At 44.2% G+C, this 18,489-nt stretch overlaps 1 long non-coding RNA gene across 1 annotated transcript in view; it reads right to left on the bottom strand.

Moving 5' to 3' along the window:
* Nucleotides 1-2,686: 2,686 nt before the first annotated feature.
* The window catches only part of LOC137564390 (uncharacterized), a 160,235-nt gene continuing 144,432 nt past the window's right edge, over nucleotides 2,687-18,489 (bottom strand). The window contains exon 3 of the long non-coding RNA XR_011030589.1: nucleotides 2,687-2,762. This is a non-coding gene — a long non-coding RNA (uncharacterized lncRNA). The remainder of the gene's footprint in view (nucleotides 2,763-18,489) is intronic.

The following is an 18,489-nucleotide window of genomic DNA, read 5'->3' on the forward strand; positions in this document are numbered from 1 at the left end:
GACAGCGAGGAAGGGAGAGCAGCTCTTCTCTGCGCTGCTCCCCTCCTGCTGGGGAGGGGGACACCTGACCTGGCTACCTACTCTGGGCACATATACCCCTGCCTACATATACTGGACATATATCCCTGGCTACCTACTCTGGGCACATATACCCTGGGCCCTGGCTACCTACTCTGGGCACATATACCCCTGGCTACCTACTCCGGGCACATATACCCCTGGCTACCTACTCTGGGCACATATACCCCTGGCTACCTACTCTGGGCACATATACCCCTGGCTACCTACTCTGGGCACATATACCCCTGGCTACCTACTCTGGGCACATATACCCCTGGCTACCTACTCTGGGCATATATACCCCTGGCTACCTACTCTGGGCACATATACCCCTGGCTACCTACTCTGGGCACATATACCCCTGGCAACCTACTCTGGGCACATATACCCCTGGCTACCTACTCTGGGCACATATACCCCTGCCTACATATACTGGGCATATACCCCTGGCTACCTACTCTGGGCACATATACCCCTGGCTACCTACTCTGGGCACATATACCCCTGGCTACCTACTCTGGGCACATATACCCCTGGCTACCTACTCTTGGCACATATACCCCTGCCTACATATACTGGGCATATACCCCTGGCTACCTACTCTGGGCACATATACCCCTGGCTACCTACTCTGGGCACATATACCCCTGGCTACCTACTCTGGGCACATATACCCCTGCCTACATATACTGGGCATATACCCCTGGCTACCTACTCTGGGCACATATACCCCTGGCTACCTACTCTGGGCACATATACCCCTGGCTACCTACTCTGGGCACATATACCCCTGGCTACCTACTCTTGGCACATATACCCCTGCCTACATATACTGGGCATATACCCCTGGCTACCTACTCTGGGCACATATACCCCCGGCTACCTACTCTGGGCACATATACCCCTGGCTACCTACTCTGGGCACATATACCCCTGGCTACCTACTCTTGGCACATATACCCCTGCCTACATATACTGGGCATATACCCCTGGCTACCTACTCTGGGCATATATACCCCTGGCTACCTACTCTGGGCACATATACCCCTGGCTACCTACTCTGGGCACATATACCCCTGCCTACATATACTGGGCATATACCCCTGGCTACCTACTCTGGGCACATATACCCCTGGCTACCTACTCTGGGCACATATACCCCTGGCTACCTACTCTGGGCACATATACCCCTGGCTACCTACTCTTGGCACATATACCCCTGCCTACATATACTGGGCATATACTCCTGGCTACCTACTCTGGGCACATATACCCCTGGCTACCTACTCTTGGCACATATACCCCTGCCTACATATACTGGGCATATACTCCTGGCTACCTACTCTGGGCACATATACCCCTGGCTACCTACTCTGGGCACATATACCCCTGGCTACCTACTCTGGGCATATATACCCCTGGCTACCTACTCTGGGCACATATACCTCTGGCTACCTACTCTGGGCACATATACCCCTGCCTACATATACTGGGCATATACCCCTGGCTACCTACTCTGGGCACATATACTCCTGCCTACATATACTGGGTACATATACCCCTGGCTACATATACTGGGCATATATACCCCTGGCTACATATACTGGGCATATATACCCCTGGCTACATATACTGGGCATATATACCCCTGGCTACATATACTGGGCATATATACCCCTGGCTACATATACTGGGCACATATACCTCTGGCTACATATACTGGGGACACATACCCCTGCCTACATATACTGGGCACATATACCCCTGGCTACCTGTTCTGTGGACATCTCTACCCCTGGCTACCTGTTCTGGGGACATCTATACTGCTGGCCACCTATTCTGGTGACACCTATAGACCTGGGGCTACCTATTTTTGGGGAACCACTGCTGTCAGATTGAGTGTATTTTGGGGAACTGCTGCCAGGTGAGAGGTGTCTACCATATTAAGGGGGCATTCTGCCTATTTATGTGAAATGCTGTCTATTTATGTGCCTCATGACTGCTGAATTTGTCTTGTTGGGGGCCTCATGGTTACTGAATTTGTCTTGTTGGGGGCCTCATGATTTGTTGGGGGCCTCAAGATCGCTGAATTTGTCTTGTTAGGGGCCTCATGATTGCTGAATTTGTCTTGTTAGGGGCCTCATGATTGCTGAATTTGTCTTGTTGGGGGCCTCAGGATTGCTAAATTTGTCTTGTTGGGGGCCTCATGATTGCTGAGTTGGTCATGTTGGGGGCCTCATGTTTACTCATGATTGCGGAATTTGTCTTGATGGAGGGGGCTCATGATTGCTGAATTTGTCTTGGAACATGCTGGAAGGTACATACTGAGGGAGGGTGGGTGAGCGTGAGCCTGCTAACCTCCATGTACATTTGAAGGGGCGTGACCAAATGTGGAGCACCCATAACCACGCCCACATTTGGTCACGACCCTTCACCTTAGGGGGCGCATTAATAGTCTTTGTCCCCGGGCGCTGAAAACCCTAGCTACGCCTCTGAGTGCTGCCTATAGCAAATTATAGGCTTTTCTGAACAGGTGTGTTTTCAGAGTACGTTTGAAGGTTTCCAGACTCGTGGCATGACGAACCGGCTGAGGGAGAGAGTTCCAAAGGAGAGGGACCGCCCGTGAGAAGTCTTGGATGCGAGAGTGAGAGGAGGTGACTAGGCTGGAGGACAAAAGGGTCTCCTGTGAGGAACGGAGGGTCCTGTATGTGTATAAATGAATATATATAAATAGCTCAATAATCATCATCAACTTATTTGTAGTAGTAACAGTAGAGAAACAGAAATGCTTCATGCTAAACTATGAAATAATCGCTACATGCGATTCCAATTTCGATTTGGGATTTTTAATCGATTTTCACATGCAATTACGATTTCCGATTTCTAATCGGTACTGTATGCTGCGTTTTTTTCAGCGTTTTTTTTTTGATAGCATCCAGGAAAATCGGAATCCTAAATGGGAATCGCAAATCGGATTTGCAGTGTGCAGGGGGCCTCTGGATGATGATTATTATTAAATGGGCACTAATAAGAACTTTGATAACTAATGATGATGATAATACCTGTAAATATAAACGATTATCATTTTTCATGGTGGTAGCACTGACAGAGATTTGCTATGACAATAAATAGTAATAATATTTGATGATGATGACAATGAAAGGGTGAACAGTTTATTATAAATGTATCAGTAATCCTCTTTTTAATAGAATGATGATAAAAAGGTGAACGTTTTATTGTAAATGTATTAATAAACCACTTTTAATAGAATTAAAAGAGTATGTGTACGGCCTTGTTCACATTATAAGCGTTTTTTTTTAACTCAATTTTTATTGAAGTTTTTCAAATTTTAAAACAATTATGACAGTTGAGACATGAAAACATCTTATAAAGATATTCATATAACTTGTCAACAAGACAGAGTAGGTATATAAAACAGGATTGTATATATGCATAGCACGTATCCGACCTTTTCTCTCTCATGACACAACCAAAATGTTAGTACATGCTCTTATTATATCTCGATTGGACTATTGCAATATATTGCTTGGTGGACTTCCAACTAACCAACTAACACCGCTCAATTCTGTACTGAACTCTGCTGCTCGACTCATTCATCTCTCCTCTCACTCTTCCTCTGCTGACCCTCTCTGTCAAGCTCTTCACTGGCTACCAATTAATGAGAGGATTCAGTTCAAACTCTTAACCCTAACCTACAAAGCTCTCCAAAATTTCTCTCCCCTGTACATCTCCTCACTAGTCTCCAGATACCAACCCAACCGCAATCTCAGATCTGCACACGAGCTTCTTCTATCCTCTTCTACAATTACCTCCTCACATTCACGTGTACAAGACTTCTCACGTGCCTCACCCCTCCTCTGGAATGCCCTTCCACAACACATCCGCCACTCTCCCACCTTCGAAATCTTTAAACGCTCCCTCAAAACCCACCTTTTCCGACAAGCATATTCTCTAGCTTAGGCCATGCACCCACTAAATACCCTAATTACGCACTGGCTGTACATATACTGTATACATCCCCACCTCTTGTTTCCACCCCATTCCTTTAGATTGTAAGCTCGCAAGGGCAGGGCTCTCACCCTTTTGTGTCATGGACTGTTATTAATTTAATTGCTTGCACACTGTTAGACATTTATACATTTTAGTCATCATGTTAAATCAAATTGTAATCAGCAGTGCTGTATCTTGTATCAGTGTTTATATTTGATGTATATCATTGTCTGTATCATTATGCATCCCTTGTTTGTTTTCTTACATTGTACAGCGCCACGGAATATGTTGGTGCTTTATAAATTAATAATAATAATATGCTTTCATCATTCAGGAGGCTAATGACAACACTAATAAACCACAATAAGTTATCCAATAACCGCACACTTGGGTTTTTGTAAAATTTTAAGCACGGGCGATTTTCAAAATCGCCCTGAAAGCTGCAATGATTCTCTATGAGAGAGTTCATATCTGAGTGGTTCGTTTGCGATCCGCTCAGAGAATCGCTGCTTGGGCCATTTTTGAGGCGATTTGCCTCAATGGAAGGTATAGGAAAAACGCAAAACGCTCACAAAATCACTTTGGCAAGCAATTGCGTGAGCGTTTTTTTAAAAAAAAAAATACATTGTATTTATTGTTTCTAGATTTTTTTCCAGCTCAAAAGACGGAGGCGCTCTGCAAAAGCGTTTACAAAAACGCCCACAAAAACAAGCGAATGCGCAGAAAAACACCGGAAAACGTTTAAAAAAAACGTGGAAAAAAAGCCCACCGCAGACGGACTCGCGAGCTTACTGTTTACACAGAGAGATTAAGAAGCTGTATAAAGTCAAATCAGTTTAAAAAAAAAATGAAAGTAAATAAAAAAGTAAATAAATGATTATTAGTATAAATATTATTATATCTGTGATGCACTGATTATTCCTCCCCTACAAAGAATCACATTGGAAAAAAATACTATCCTATGGATAAATTATTCAAACTTCTCGGGGGCCTGTTACTTTATAAATGAAATAAAAGCAGTAGAAAAAAAAATGTGTAAACTGTTTTTTTTTTTTTTTTTTTCCTTCCAAGGCCTGACTCAGTGAATAAAAATCATGAAGTCATTCAATTTTAAAACCTCAGGGCAATCAGGGGTATAAAAATGCAAAGTGTAGAGATTCTCTCGGGACTGATGGTAGCAGTCAGATCGTCAGATTAGACGCTTTAGACTCGCGCAGCAGCAAAGAACAAAAATTGAAAAAATAAACCCTTGTAGAAAAAGAATCAGAAGAAATGTGGGGATGGGGGAGAGAGAGACTGGCCAATTAATACATTAAATTTTGCAGAGTGCTCAGATGAAGAGGGAAAGCAGGGGGGTGAGGTTTGACTTTTCTCTGGTGTTGCTTCTCCATCCCCTATAAGTTGAGGCTTCCCCCCCTCCCCCATGATAACCTTGGCTCCCTGCAGCCGCTCCTGGGATGCTGCTGCTTTCGCTCCCCTCTATATCAGCTGCTACAACCCATTTCATGGCTGACTGCTGGTACAACTCTTCAACTCCTTTTTCCTTTCATTTTTTTTTTAAAAGACATTCACCCTGCTTCCTTGTCCACAGATGTGAAAGGCTGGCTGAAGGTCTCATCATTTATCCAGTTAAACCTTGTACTCCAGTCCTGAGTCCTGACTGATAAACAGGCTTTATCTGGTAGTCAATGAGCTCTTTGTGCAGCCTGGGAAGCAAAGTCTATGGGAAAAAATAATACATTTATATTATTGTGTATCGGAATTAAATATAAATGCTAAGGATATTATCAGCTTAGAAGGCAAACTCCATGAATTTCCAATAAATCTTGAGTGTTACCTCCACTCTAAAATCCTCATGTAAATAGTTTTGGGCTATTATTAAAAAACGTGTAGAGCATTGTTATCAGTATTATTATTATTATTATTATTTATTTATATAGCACTGACCTCTTCTGCATCACTTTACATAGTACATAGTCATGTCACTGACTGTCCTCAGTGGAGCTCACAATCTAATCCTGCCATAGTCTAATTTCCTACCATATTATTATTTATTTATATACCACTGGCATCTCCTGCAGTACATTACAGAGTACATATCACTGTCCTCAATGGAGCTTACAATCTAATCCTTCCATGGTCATAGTCTGATGTCCTACCATATCATTATTATGTATGCATTCATATAGCACTGACATCTTCTGCAGCACTTTACAGAGTACACAGTCATGTCACTGACTGCCCTCAGAGGAGCTCACAATCCCATCCCTACAGTAGTCATAGCCTAATGTCCTACCATATTATTATTATGTACTAGCTGATGACCTAGTGTTGCACACAAACACTCATTGACCAAGTTTGTGAGCTTTTGGGTCCTTTGCATCAATAATTTTTATTTTCCCATTGAAATGAAACAAATATGATTGGCTGTTTGTGCCCCCCATCTTTCTGAATTTGAACCCCAGTCACCCAATAACCAACTGTACCAGGTTTGAGGCTAGTGCCATTAACCGTGCAAGAATGGCAGCAATTAAATATTCCCCTTGAAAATAAATAGGTGAATTTTGATTGGCTTTTTAGGCTCCACCCACTTTTCAGAATATTTATCTCACTCACCCAGTGACCAACTGTGCACAGTTTGAGAACCCTGCCAATAACAGTGTAAGAATGGCTGCAGTTTAAATATTCCCACTTTTTGTGACCTTGACACACAGTCACTCAATTAAGTTAGTAAGCTTTTTGGCATCAAAATTGTGTGAATGGAAGCAGTTTATCCCGCAAAGAGATCTAATTGGCCATGTGTCTCCGTCCCTTTAGTGAATTTGAACCCCAGTCACTTAATGAGAGACTGTAGCAGGTTTGAGGCTTCCGCCACTAACAGTGTAAGAAGGAGAGCAGTTTAACCAGTTCACCCCTAAGTGGTTTATACCCTAACGGACCAGAGCAATTTTCACCTGTCAGTGCTCCACCCTTTTATTCCCTAATAACTTTATTACTACTTATCATAGCAAAATGATCTATATCTCGTTTATTTCACCACCAATCAGGCTTTCTGTGGGTAGTACATTTTGCTAAGAATTTTTTGGACATTCTTAATAATGGAAAAAAAATTATTATTTCTAAGTTTTTGGCCATTATAGGTTTAAAATTAAACGTTCTTCTGTGGTTAAAACCAACATATTTTGTTTGCTCAGTTGTCCTGATTATTAAACCATTTAAATTATGTCCCTATCACAATGTATGGCGACAATATATTATTTGGAAATATGGGTGTTATTTTTCTGTTTTGTTTTTTGTCCGGTCCATAATTACAAGCCCCTATGTAGTAAAGTTATAGTATTTTCAGGGGGAATATTCCCTGTAATTTTACTTTTTGGCCACAAGATGGCGCTAGTGAACACTCTCCTGTTTAGGAAGTGTTCACTTTTTTTTTTTTTTTTTTACATTTTACTAAACTGTGACGGCTTCCTGTTTTATGAATGGACGCGGCCATGTCCATTCATTCCAGGCATTGTGATTGGGTAAAGGACCAAAAACGTCCTGTTGTCGTTAACAGGCTCAAACAGGACGTTTTAATAAGTCAGTTTGCCGTTAATTGGTTAAATATTCTACTTGACAATCAATAGGTGAGTTTTGATTGGCTTTTGTAGGCTCCACCCACTTTTCTGAATATTAATCCCAGTCACCCAGTGACCAACTGTATCAAGTTTGAGAACCCTGCCATTAACAGTGTAAGAATGGTTGCAGTTTATATTTTGCCATGTAAAAAAATGAGTTATTGGCTTCGTCCACTTTTTCTGACCTTGACATACAGTCACTCACTGACCAAGTTTATGAGCTTTGGGGTCCTTGGCATCAATAATATGTCTATTCCCATAGTAATTAAACAAATATGATTGTGGCTCCGTTCCTTTCCAGAATTTGAACCCCAGTCACCCAATGACTGACTGACTGGTCAAACCAGGTTTGATGCCTCTGCCATTAACAGTGTAAGAATGGCAGCAATGTAAATATTCCCTTTGAAAATCAATAGGTGAATTTTGATTGGCTGTTGTAGGCTCCACCCACTTCCCTGAATATTAATCCCAGTCAACCAGTGACCAACTGTGCAAAATTTGAGACCCATGCGATTAACAGTCTAAGAATGGCTGCAGTTTACATTTTCCCATTTAAAATCAATGGCTGAAAAGTGATTGGCTGTTTTATGCTCCGCCCACTTTTCCTGGATTTGTAGCCTCGGTCACCAAGTGAACAATTGTGCCAAGTGTGGGGACTCTGGCTTGATTACTGTGAGAATGGCAGCCTTTTACATTTTCTCCATTGACATGAATGGGTAAAATCTGATTAGCTGTTTGTAGCTCCGCCCAGGTGTGCAGGGGGGACGCGAGACCCCCAGAACATATCATCCCAGGTAGTAAGGGATCTATATAACAAGTTTCGTTAAAACAGTTAAGGCTTTGTGGTCTTTGGGATCAATAATTTGCATTAAAATGAAAATATCTGATGGGATGTTTGTGGCTCCACCCCATTTTCTGTATTTGAACCCCAGTCACCCAATGACCAACTGTACCAGGTTTGAGGCCTGTGCCATTAACAGTGCAAGAATGGCAGCACTTAAATATTCCCCTTGAAAATCAATAGGTGAAGCTTTATTCACTTTTGTAGGCTTCACCCGCTTTTCTGAATATTAATCCCATTCACTGACTGACCAACTGCGCAAAGTTTAAGAACCCTGCCATTAACAGTGTAAGAATGGCTGCAGTTTACATTTTCCCAGTGAAATTTGTATTTGTCTCCACCCACTGATGATCCGGCGTTGCCCGGGTATGTATTTGACTGGTGTTGGTTCTGCCCACTTTTTCTAACCCTAACACACAAACACTCAACGACCAAGTTTGTGGTCTTTAACATCAATAATTTGTATATTCCCATAGAAATTAAGCAAATCAGATTGGTTGTTTGTGGCTGCGCCCCTCTCCAGCATTTGAACCCCAGTCACTCAATTACCAACTGTAGCAGGTTTGAGGCATCTGCCAGTGTAAAAATGGCAGGAATTTAAATATTCCCCTTGAAAATCAACAGGTGAATTTTGATTGGCTATTATAGGCTCCACCCACTTCCCTGAATATTAATCTCAGTCACCCAGTGACCATCTGGGCAAAGTTTGGGAACCCTGCCATAAACAGTGTAAGAAGGGCTGCAGTCTACATTTTCTCAGTGAAATTTGTTTTTGGCTCTGCACACTTTTTGTAACCTGGACACAAAGTCACTCAATGACCAAGTTTGTGCGTTTTGGGGTCCTTGGCATTAATAATTTGTATTTTCCCAAGAAATGAAACTGTTTGTGGCTGTGTCCCCTTTTCTGAACTTGAACCCCAATGACTAACTGTACCAGGTTTGAGGCTTGTGTCATTAACAGTGCAAGAATGGCAGCAATTTTAATATTCCCCTTGAAAATCAACAGGTGATTTTGATTGGCTTTTTTAGGCTCCACCCACTTTTCTGAATATTAATCCCAATCACCCAGTAACCGGCTGTGCAAAGTTTGAAAACCCTGCCATTAATAGTGAAGAAGGGCTGCAGTTTACAATTTCTGAGAAAAATCTGTTTTTGACTCCAACTACTTTTTGTAACACTACTCAATGACCAAGTTTGTGAGCTTTTGGGTTCCTGGCATCAAAATTGTGTGAATGGAAGCATTTTATCCAGAAAAGCAAATCTGATGGGCTGTTTGTGGCTCCGCCCCTTTAGTGAATTTGAACCCCAGTCACTTCATGACCGACTGTAGCAGGTTTGAGGCCTCTACCATTAACAGTGTAAGAATGACAGCAGTTTCAATATTCCCCTTGAAAATCAATAGGTGAATTTTGATTGGCTCTTGTAGGCTCCACCTACTTTTCTGAATATTAATCCCAGTCACCCAGTGACCAACTGTGTCAAGTTTGAGAACCCTGCCATTAACAGTGTAAGAATAGCTGCAATTTATATTTTCCCATGTAAAAAGTTAGTTGTTTTTGGCTCTGCCCACTATTTCTAATCTTGACATATAGTCACTCAATGACCAAGTTTATGAGCATTGCGGTCTTTGGCATCAATAAGTTGCATTTTACCATTGAAATTAAATACATCTGATTGGCTGTTTGTGGCCTGCTCCCTTTTCAGAATTTAAACCCCAGTCTCCCAGTGACTGACTGTACCAGATTTGAGGCCTCTGCCATTAAGAGTGTATGAATGGCAGCAATGTAAATATTCCTCTTGAAAATCAAAAGGTGAATTTTGATTGGCTGCTGTAGGCTCCACCCACTTTCCTGAATATTAGTCTCAGTCACCCAGTGGCCAACTGCGTCAAGTTTGAGAACCCTGCCAATAACAGAATGACTGAAAATAATCTAAACAATCTGATTGGCTGTTTGTGGCTCCACCCCTTTAGTGAATTTGGACCCCAGTCACCCAATGACTGACTGTGGCCCAGTGCACACCAAAACCGCTAGCAGATCCGCAACACGCTAGCGGTTTTGGGAGCTGATTTCAGAGCGATTCTAGGTATGTTTAGAGAGGTTTTCTAAACATACCTAGCGGTTTTGGGTGCGTTTTTGTGTAGCAGATTACACATATTGTTACAGTAAAAGCTGTTACTGAACAGCTTCTGTAACAAAAATGCCTGGCAAACCGCTCTGAAGTAGCGTTTTTCAGAGCAGTTTGCGTTTTTCCTATACTTTACATTGAGGACGAAACGCTTCCGAAAACCGCAAACGCGCAGCAGGAGGCGCGTTTGCAGCTTGGCAAAAACCACAAACCGCCGGTGTGCACCATCCCATTGCAATACATTAGACAAGCGTTTTTATAGGCGGATGCGGCCGGCGGATCGCTCCAAAAACCGCTCGGTGTGCACTGGGCCTGTATCAGGTTTGAGGCCTCTGCCATTGACAGTGTAAGAATGGTAGCAATGTAAATATTCCCCTTGAAAATCAATAGGTGAATTTGGATTGGCTGTTTAAGGCTCCACCCACATTTCTTAATATGAAACCCAGTCACCCAGTGGCCAATTGTGCCAAGTTTGGGAACCCTGCCATGTAAAAAATAAAGTCACTCAATTATCAAGTTTATCAGCTTTGGGGTCCTTGGTATCAATACTTTTTATATTCCCATTAAAAAATAAACAAATCTGATTAGCTGTTTGTGGCTCCGCTACCTTTCTGAATTTGAACCCCAGTCACCCAGTGACCAACTGTACCAGGTTTGAGGCATCTGCTATTAAGTGTATAAGAATGGTAGCAGCTTAATTATTCCCTTTGAAAATCGAAAGGTGAATTTTTATTGGCTGTTGTAGGCTCCACCTACCTTCCAAAATCTTAATCTCATTCACCCAGTGACCAACTGTGCAAAGTTTGAGTACCCTGCCATTAAAGGTGTAAGAATGGCTACAGTTTATATTTTCCCAGTAAAATTAGTTTTTGGCTCTGCCCACTTTTTGTAACCTGGACACACAGTCACTCAATGACCAAGTTTGTGAGCTTTCAGGTTCCTGGCATAAAAAATGTGTGAATGGAAGCAGTTTATCCACCAAGGAAATCTGATTGGCTGTTTGTGGCCCCGCCCCTTTAGTGAATTTGGACCCCAGTCACCCAATTACCGAGTGTAGCAAGTTTGAAGCCTCTGCCATTAACAGTGTAAGAATGGCAACAGTTTAAATATTCCCCTTAAAAATCAGTAGGTGACAGGGCCGGGCCGAGGCATAGGCTGGAGAGGCTCCAGCCTCAGGGCACAGTGTAGGAAGGGGTGCAGAATTCATTCAGCTGTCATTCCTAATTGTGTTTGAAGCAGAAAGAAATAAGAAAAGGAATACATGGCAGTGACAGCATGCCAGATAACTAGATATTAAGGTGTTAGGGAGGTTGTGGGCCCTGTGGCACCTCTTAGTCTAACAGCAATCAGTGTTTGATGGCTGGGGTGGCAGGGATGGAGGGGCACACTTTGTGGTCTCAGCCTTGGATGCTGGAGGACCTTGTCCTGGCTCTGGCTGCAAGCCAGATAACTAGATATTAAGGTGTTGGGGAGGTTGTGGGCCCTGTGGCACTCTTAGTCTAATAGCAATCCGTGTGTGACAGCTGAGGTGGGATGGATGGAGGGGCGCACTTTGGTGTCTCAGCCTTGGGTGCTGGAGGACCTTGTCCCTGCTCTGATAGGTGAATTTTGATTGGCTGTTGTAGGCTCCACCCACTTTCCTAAATCTCAACCTCATTCACCCAGTGACCAAGTGTGCCAAGTTTGAGTACCCTGCGATTAACAGTCTAAGAATGGCTGCAGTTTACATTTTACCATTTAAAATGAATGGCTGAAATTTGATTGGCTGTTTTATGCTCCGCCCACTTTTCCTGGATTTGTAACCTCGGTCACCAAGTGACCAACTGTGCCAAGTGTGGGGACTCTGGCTTGATTACTGTGAGAATGGCAGCGTTTTACATTTTTTCCATTGACTTGAATGGGTGAAATCTGATTTGCTGTTTGTAGCTCCGCCCATGTGTGCAGGGGGGCCGCGAGACCCCCAGAACATATCATCCCAGGTAGTAAGGGATCTGTATACCAAGTTTCGTTCAAATCGGTCAAGCCTTTTTCGCGTGATCGCGGGACATACATACGCACGCGCACGCACACACACATCCGATTTTATATATATAGATTTATTATATAGCAGTGACCTCTCCTGCAACACTTTTACACAGTACATAGTCATGTCACTGGCTGTCCTCAGAGGAGCTCACAATCTAATCTCAGCCGTAGTCATAGTCTTATGACCAGTGATGAGTGAAAATGCCAATATTCTTTTAGCATTTTTTGCGAAAATAATGTTAAATTTGATTTTTGAGCGAAAATGCCATTGAAAAGAAGTTTTTGTTATAGTTTTAAATACAACCTTTTTTCGTGAACAACCCAAAAAAATGTTATGCGAAAATGACTTTGGTGAAAATTTGGAAGCAACACTGCTAATGTCCTACCACATTATTATGTACTTATATAGCACGGACATCTTCTGCAGCACTTTACATGTCATGGCTGCCCTCAGAGGAGCTTACAATCTAATTCCTACCAATGTCTTATGTCCATCATAGTCTAGAGCCAATTTATTGGGAAACCAATTAACTAATCTGTATGTTTTTGTGATGTGGGAGGAAACCAGAGTATCCGGAGGAAACCCATGCAGATACATGGAGAACATACAAACATGTTTGGCACAGATAGTGCCCTGGCTGGGACTTGAACTGGGGACCCAGCCAGCTCTGCAAGAATCGAGTGCTATCCACTACCTGGTGGCTTAAAATAATTTGAGAATTGGCTAGGTTCCTTTATTTTGCCTCTCCCTTTTGGAGGTGGGGTTCACCCTTTAAACATCCAATAAAAAAATTATTCCGGTGAACATGCAATTTCTAACTCAATCCAACCTGTTTTTAGAGAGAGTAACCATTTACAGAGAACCTTTTTCAACCACCCAAGTGTGGGATGGGCTTTCCACCAATTCGCAGAAGGTGGTTGGTTGCTATATACCCAACCAGGTTTTTGAGTTCCTCCTTTAAGGTGGCTGGATAGTGTACTTGTTAGGGCTGAGTGGCTGGATAGTGTACTGGTTAAGGGCTGAGTGGCTGGATAGTGTACTGGTTAAGGCAGGGCCTGAGTGGCTGGATAGTGTACTGGTTAAGGCAGGGGCTGAGTGGCTGGATAGTGTACTGGTTAGGGCTGAGTGGCTGGATAGTGTACTGGTTAAGGCTGAGTGGCTGGATAGTGTACTGGTTAAGGACTGAGTGGCTGGAGAGTGTACTGGTTAAGGCTGAGTGGCTGGATAGTGTACTGGTTAGGGCTGAGTGGCTGGATAGTGTACTTGTTAAGGGCTGAGTGGCTGGATAGTGTACTGGTTAGGGCTGAGTGGCTGGATAGTGTACTGGTTAAGGGCTGAGAGGCTGAAAAGTGTACTGGTTAAGGGCTGAGTGGCTGGATAGTGTACTGGTTAAGGGCTGAGTGGCTGGATAGTGTACTGGTTAAGGGCTGAGTGGCTGGATAGTGTACTGGTTAGGGCTGAGTGGCTGGATAGTGTACTGGTTAAGGGCTGAGTGGCTGGATAGTGTACTGGTTAAGGGCTGAGTGGCTGGATAGTGTACTTGTTAAGGGATGAGTGGCTGGATAGTGTACTGGTTAAGGCTGAGTGGCTGGATAGTGTACTGGTTAAGGCTGAGTGGCTGGATAGTGTACTGGTTAAGGGCTGAGTGGCTGGATAGTGTACTGGTTAAGGGCTGAGTGGCTGGAGAGTGTACTGGTTAGGGCTGAGTGGCTGGATAGTGTACTGGTTAGGGCTGAGTGGCTGGATAGTGTACTTGTTAAGGGCTGAGTGGCTGGATAGTGTACTGGTTAGGGCTGAGTGGCTGGAAAGTGTACTGGTTAAGGGCTGAGAGGCTGAATAGTGTACTGGTTAAGGGCTGAGTGGCTGGATAGTGTACTGGTTAAGGGCTGAGTGGCTGGATAGTGTACTGGTTAAGGGCTGAGTGGCTGGATAGTGTACTGGTTAGGGCTGAGTGGCTGGATAGTGTACTGGTTAAGGGCTGAGTGGCTGGATAGTGTACTGGTTAAGGGCTGAGTGGCTGGATAGTGTACTGGTTAAGGGCTGAGTGGCTGGATAGTGTACTGGTTAAGGGCTGAGTGGCTGGATAGTGTACTTGTTAAGGGATGAGTGGCTGGATAGTGTACTTGTTAAGGGATGAGTGGCTGGATAGTGTACTTGTTAAGGGATGAGTGGCTGGATAGTGTACTGGTTAAGGGCTGAGTGGCTGGAAAGTGTACTGGTTAAGGGCTGAGTGGCTGGATAGTGTACTGGTTAAGGGCTGAGTGGCTGGATAGTGTACTGGTTAAGGGCTGAGTGGCTGGATAGTGTACTGGTTAAAGGCTGAGTGGCTGGATCACATCATAATACATTTTAAAAACATGTCTTTGTTAATAAATCTGCAGTGTGGCTACTTCCTGCTTTCATGGAATCAGACATATTGTTATCATCCTGTGTTTACAAATTAGCTGCCATGCCATGGCAGAGGAGAATCCTGAGCTGACACAGGTGAGAGATCAAATTACAGTTGCCATTAGTCACAGATAAGGGGGGTTAGACAAACTAAAAGGGGCCCATACACTGGTCGATTTCAGCCATCGATCGATTGGAAATTAATTATATCGAATCAGCCAATCGATTGATTTGCAGCCAATTTCGATCGATCTGATCTATCTGACTGGATGGAAAATCTAGGTTGATGGCCCACAGAGTTGCATTGCATCTAATGGTCCAATAATGCATTTAGATCGATTTCCAATAGATTTCATTTTGAAATCTGTTCCTAGTGTGTGGCTCACATCAGATTCCTGTCAGATTCAACTTCACAGGTATCTGCCAGAAATCTATCTGATGGTTGAATCTGCTGCAAATCTATGTGTATGGCCACATAAACTCTCTAAATACATACAGGGTGCATTTCTCTATAGGTGGCCATACACTCGTTAGATTAGCAGCAGATAGATCATCAGATAAATTTCTGATCTATCTGATGTGTTTAGGAACACATGTTTTACTAGGAACAGATTTCCAATAGATTTCAGTTTGAAATCTATTGAAAATCGATCTGATGGCATTTTTTTGCCATCAGATTTCCATTAGGGCCAATGCAAAATGATAAGCGATCTAAACGGATCGACCTAAATTTTCCAGCATGTCAGATCGATTTGCAATCGACCAATCGATTTTTGATTGATCGATCGGCCAGAAATCGGCTCAGTGTATGGGCCCCTTAAGTTTTCCTTCTGTCCTGTGCAAGAGTTCAGGTCCACTTTAATCAAGGCTCTTTCAAATAGTCACTTCTAATTAGAAAGCGTTCTTACCAAGCCAGAGTTCTGATAAGATCATGAACTAGTGATTCTGGAGTGTCAGAATGCGGCTTTTACAGTAAATACGGTTTTTACTTATCTTTGCTATACCGTATGTACCTAACGTACTGAGGGCAAACTGAGGTAACATATCACAGGAAATAGTCCTCCTGGGGGAACCTACAACAGCCAATCAAAATTCACCTATCAGAGCAGGGACAAGGTCCTCCAGCACCCAAGGCTGAGACACCAAAGTGCGCCCCCCCATCCCTCCCACCCCAGACATCACACACTAATTGCTATTACACTAAGAAGGAAACAGGGCCCACAACCTCCCCAACACCTTAGTATCTAGTTATCTGGCTTGCAGTCACTGCCATGTATCCCCTTTTCTTATTTCTTTCAGCTTCATACACAATTAGGAATGACAGCTGAATGAATTCTGCGCCCCTCCTACACTGCGCCCTGAGGCTGGAGCCTCTCCAGCCTATGCCTCGGCCCGGCCCTGCTACTGGCACACATGAAAAAAACCGCACCAACTGCCATTATCTATGCCCACACCCCCTAACAATGCGATAGACTAAAAAGTTATTTTTGTTGTTGTAGATATACATATGCACAGAAGGAAATACCTGTTGCTTAGCAGTTGGAAAACGTTATTTCCCACAATGCAACAAGGTTCACAGACAGGAGACTGTCAGGACCATGGTCATGACTAGAGATGACCAGAACTGTTCACAGCGAACAGGCAATGGGGAATGACCCTGGGGTCATTTCAGCATTTGTCATGTTACTGCGAGGATGCTTTCCTGGCGGCTGCGCATCCTTGATCGCGCGCCTGCAGCCGGGAGTGCTCTGAGTGACGTCATGTGCAGGCGCGCAATCAAGGACGCACGGCCGCCGGGAAAGCGTCTGCGTAGTAATCTGTAATATGATGAATGCGGCATTTACCACGAGGTCATTACTCATGGCCTGTCAAGGCCAGATTTTTACTCTTTACCGCCCAAGGCCACTGTTACCACCTACCCCCCTTCGGTATAGGTAGCGAGATTACCCCCCCCCCCCCCCCCTTTCCCTTACAGTATAGGTAGCCAGATGACTCCCTTAATCCCTCCTTTTCTTACCCCACCCCCCCTTCAGTATAGGTAGCCAGCTCGCCTTCACACCGCAGCAGCCTTTAGTGTCACTTATTTCTGCGCTCGTCTCCAGTGCAGAAGCTTCCGCTTCCTTACCCTCTCCAATGCTGCCCCAGTCCATAGCCGCCGGCCACAATGCAAACGTGCACAGAGAGCAAGGTGGCACTGGCTGCTGCACAGGCGGCTAATAGCAGAGTACCGCAGTCAGGCGCTCACCTGATCTCCCTGCATTGCAGCATTTGCAAGCTTGCCCCAGTTTAGCCTGCTACTTTGGTGCCCTTGCTCCTGTGGTGCCCTAGGCCATGGCCTAGGCGGCCTTGCCCTAAATCCGGCCCTGTGGCAGTGGCCTGTTCGCTTCGAAGTTCAATCCTTGGTTACAGTTCCTCTTTAAACATTCCCCCCACATGTAGCATCTTGTTCCGACACAGACACGACAAAATGCCATGACACGCATAAAAGAACGCCATTTGATAACACATATATTTCCTGCATACTTTTTGTGTATTTATGTAAAACCTGCAGTCGACAGGGGAGGCAGATTACCGGGCGAGGTGCTCATGCGCGGCCCATTATAACACAATTCATATGCCGGTTAAAGCAAATAATTGGTAGCGCAATTCCTCAGGGCTCCGGCTTTCATCTGCTTGCTTTGGAGCGGATCTCTGCGGCGCAGCCTCAACCTACAAACCGCTTCTGTTGTTCTCTAAGCCGCTACTCAGAAGCGGGCGATATCCAGCCTCGTAGCTCGTTATAAAGTTTAAAAAGACGAAACAAAACAGCCTCCGGGTTGTAATTAGCCATGATCAAGCCAGAGAAGTTGTATTTTTGGGAGCGACGGGGTTCCCTTATTACAGCCAAGCGGTTGTGCACTTGTTGCCCATCGAGCGAATGTGAAGCATTGCGAGTTTGTGCGGACTTCATAGTGGTAAGCAGGCCTGAATTTACCTCTCTGGAGCCTATAGGCACAGTTGTCCTGGCACCTTAGACTTTGCCCTTCATGAACTTACAAACTTCCACCAAACCACACCAAAGTGCGCTTGCTGGTCCTTCTCTCTTACCTCCCTTGCCCATCATAGGTAGCTACAGCTGTCCTTTAATATTGAGGGTACACCTGGCTACCTAATGCTAAGTAGCTAGAGGTTCCCCCAAGTATTAGGTAGGTGTGAGTAACCTCTCATTTACACTCTCATCAGGACTCTGCATAGGAAAGGAGGGAAGGAGGCCCTCCAGGGAGGGGAGTGAGCCGCCTTTTCATTATCAGGTGCCTGTAGGCACAGGCCTACAGTGCCTCATGGTAAATCCGGCCGTGGCGGTAAGCATTGTCGTAATTGTACACGATTAGTTATTTATACGTGGCAGAGATTCAGCTTGGAAGGCCAGATGGGTTTCA

This window comes from Hyperolius riggenbachi, chromosome 3 (assembly GCF_040937935.1).
Source record: "Hyperolius riggenbachi isolate aHypRig1 chromosome 3, aHypRig1.pri, whole genome shotgun sequence".
NCBI classification, from domain to species: Eukaryota; Metazoa; Chordata; class Amphibia; order Anura; family Hyperoliidae; genus Hyperolius; species Hyperolius riggenbachi.